The 3,877-nt window shown below is 33.6% G+C and overlaps 1 long non-coding RNA gene across 1 annotated transcript; it reads left to right on the top strand.

Annotated features, from left to right (window-relative positions):
* Positions 1–2,337: 2,337 nt before the first annotated feature.
* LOC127847471 (uncharacterized) lies at positions 2,338–3,446 on the top strand. The gene is made up of 2 exons (XR_008033981.1): positions 2,338–2,630; positions 2,786–3,446. It is a non-coding gene; the product is annotated as an uncharacterized LOC127847471 (long non-coding RNA).
* The last annotated feature ends 431 nt before the right edge of the window (positions 3,447–3,877 follow it).

Genomic DNA, 3,877 nt, shown 5'->3' on the forward strand with positions numbered 1-3,877 from the left:
TAGCATGTACAGAGCTTCGGTCACTTAACTATATCATTGCATAGTAGTATACTTTGCGTAGGCCTGGGCATACATTTTTAAAGGAAGTATCTACCAAGACATTGACTCCATCCTGTATATATTATACTATTCAAATATAGTTAAAATCACACAGACAAGTACAAAAAAAACCTTACTATCCTCAGTCCATTCGTAGTACTGAAACTAATATATCGTTCAATATCAGTTGGATATTTATAAGTCTAATGATATAGCTCTATTTTGATGCTTTGCTTTAATCTAATCTGAACAGTAAAGAAAATAAATTATTCGCTAAATACTAATACCTTAATATTAGAAGGCACATCACTAACCAGCTTCACCATACATTACGTTTATTTGCTTTATCTGTAAAGCATGCAGAAAAAACAAGAACATGAATAATGATTTTTAGAAACAATATTTCATATGTCAAGCAGTTTGTATAGGTTCCTTCATAACCAGAAAGCTGTTAAGTCTGTTTTTCATGTCTTTTAAGGATGTTAGCTACTGGACCCAGTCGTTTAGGCGGCTTTACATCTTAACGGTGTATTTAGACTTTAATCCTGTATTAAACATGCATGTAAATCAGTGGTGGATTTGTTATGTGTAATTATTAATATTAATAGTTATAGAAATAACAACAAAAGACTTTAATTTTGACATTTCCTAAACGAAACCCTACTGACGTTTAAATACTTTTTATCCACTACTTAATGGGAAGCAAATTGGATATCGACGTTACTGGTCATTACTAGAAATCGCTCAGAAATCGGAAAAACCCACAGCGCACGAGTTCCGAATTAAATCTATTGAGATATATTGTACGTATTAAATTACAATATCTTTATAAAATATCAAATATTACATGGATAGTTTTACATGAATAATTGCCTCTTTTTATCGGAATTGTAACCCAATACTGACAAATATCATATTATAAGACTTATTATTGTTTCCATCATTCGCATTCCACAAATAAGAAAAATTAAGTAAAGGTTAATTAAACTAATAAATAATGACTTAACACTTGAGACTTTTGTACAAACAATGTAAAGATCACCTAACAGTCAATTTTTTTAAGTCTTCCAACACCGCATTGCTCACGCCGGATGTGCGGATACTTTCTTAATGGATGGCACTAAGATAAAAGTGAACAACAAAAGCCACACGCGAGATCAGCTTTTTAGCATTTATGTTCAGTTCATTTTGTTTTCAAACACTGAACATTATTTAGTCGAGTAATGGGATAGTATTATGTTTAAAGAGTTACGCGGAAAAACGGTCGATTATGTAAAAAAAACGATAAAATTAAATCGATAACCAGCATGAATCGGATGATCGGTACATATTTCAACAAAATAAAAAAGGAAATAACTAAAAAACGTGATAACGATTAAAAAATCGCCGTTTAGTGGACGAACTGGGGCGGTATTCTGAAACTTTCTTAGACAAAATATTTACTAAGAATTCACGTTTTTCTAAGTTTTTTTGCTATAACTGTAATATTTTCTTAGTTTTTGTCTAAGAAACGTTCTAATATCTTAGATTTTTCTAAGAGTTGCCGAATTTTACTAAGAAAGTTAGAAACCTCTACACCTGTCTAAAACTTATAGAATTTTCTTAGAGAAATTTTTTATCCTCCATTTTGTGTTGATTTATAAAAACAAAGCTCAAATTTCACGTCAAACCATCACAGGTAAGTTAAATTTAACATCGTTAAACAATGTTTACATTGTAAATGACGTTAAAGCAACTAATATGTAAATATTTAACGTAACATAAATATCCATCTCTCGTTTACAAGTGTACACACGCATTTAAAATGTGGAAACAAATTCACCACAATATATGTTTACAGTTATTATCATCCTACAATTTATTACTTTGTCGAAACCTTCACTTTCCTATTACGAAACTGTATAATGACGAAACCTCCTTAGAGACATTTCCGTCACAACAAATATGGCGGACTTATCCGTTTGTTTACATCTTGGAAAATTTTAAATGAACGTTTCCAATGTAAATAGAAACATAACGATTCAAAAGCACATCATCTCTTGTGCTTTCAAGTTAAATGCTCATAATTTTATCAAACTGTATGGATTTATAAATTGGTAACAATTCTTAAATTGGAGAAAGTGTAAGTTTTTACATGTTAATTTACTACCATTTTGCACTTTTAAAGTTTTATACTGAATTTCTTAAAAAACGTGATGTTATTGTTTTGGTTTTCATTTTTATACGCCCGTATAAAATACGGGACGTATTATGTGAAACCCCTTGGCGGGCGGGCGGGCGGCGGGCGGGCGGCGGGCGGCGGGCGGAAGGCATCACTTTGTCCGGACTCTAATTCAAATTGTATTCATCCGATCTTCACCAAACTTGGTCAGCAGTTGCATCTAGTTGATATCTAGGCCAAGTTCGAATATGGGTCATGCCGGGTCAAAAACTAGGTCATAGGGTCAATAAGTGCATTTTCAAAGGGGCCACTTTGTCCGGACTCTATTTCAAATTGTATTCATCCGATCTTCACCAAACTTGGTCAGCAGTTGCATCTAGTTGATATATAGGCCAAGTTCGAATATGGGTCATGCCGGGTCAAAAACTAGGTCAAAGGGTCAATAAGTGCATTTTCAACGGCGCCACTTTTTCGGACTCTAATTCAAATTGTATTCATCCGATCTTCACCAAACTTGGTCAGTAGTTGCATCTAGTTGATATCTAGGTCAAGTCCGAATATGGGTCATGCTGGGTCAAAAACTAGGTCAAAGGGTCAATTAGTGCATTTTACTTTGTCCGGACTCTAATTCAAATTGTATAAATCTTATCTTCACCAAACTTGGTCAGTAGTTGCATCTAGTTGATATCTAGGCCAAGTTCGAATATGGGTCATGCCAGGTAAAAAACTAGGTCATAGGGTCAATTAGTCCATTTTCAACAGCGCCACTTTGTCCGGACTCTTATTCAAATTGTATTCATCCGATCTTTACCAAACTTGGTCAGTAGTTGCATCTAGTTGATATCTAGGTCAAGTTCGAATATGGGTCATGTCGGGTCAAGAACTAGGTCATAGGGTCAATTAGTGCATTTTCAACGGCGCCACTTTGTCCGGACTCTAATTCAAATTGTATTCATCCGAAACTTTTAAACAACTTTTTATCCTGCGTCAAAGTGGTATGGGGGTATAAGTCACATTCAGTGACAAAGCTCTAGTTCAAGTTGAATTCACCAAACTTGGTCAGAGGTAGTATATAGATTATATATCAGTCAGGTCTGATTGGAGACATGCAACCGATTAACACATGCAATATTTTTATGCAATATTTTTATCCAGTTTTATTTTGCGATATTTTCATCGGGTTTATTTTTTTCGCGATTTTTGAAACGAGTTATTTTTAACAACATGTTTATTGGTAAGTTTCATTTTTCCTTCAATCTAATCATGATTTCCACAGGTACATGAGTTTTTCACTGTGCATGGGTACTATAGAAAGGCAACTGTTTATCATTGTCATCAACCTAAAATCAATTTTTTAAATTGATTTTATGCTTATACACAAGGAAATTTTCAATTCTTTCTCATATCATCGAAAGAAATGCAGCATTTCGTCAACTTTATCGTTACTATGTCTTAAAGTATATTTTTAAACAGTCGTCTTTCTAAACAATGCAGCTTCAGATGATGTCAGTTCAGAATGTATTCTTGTATATCTCAGTGTATACTATTGCATGCTGAATGGAATATATTTTCTAGCTTTTATTAGTATGCGTTTGTGTGTAATTGCTTCTAATTTCAGTACCACTGTAACTTACCTGAACTCTGCATTGTTCCATGACATACCTCCTAGAGCATTCT

Source organism: Dreissena polymorpha, chromosome 10 (genome assembly GCF_020536995.1).
Source record: "Dreissena polymorpha isolate Duluth1 chromosome 10, UMN_Dpol_1.0, whole genome shotgun sequence".
Taxonomy (NCBI): Eukaryota; Metazoa; Mollusca; class Bivalvia; order Myida; family Dreissenidae; genus Dreissena; species Dreissena polymorpha.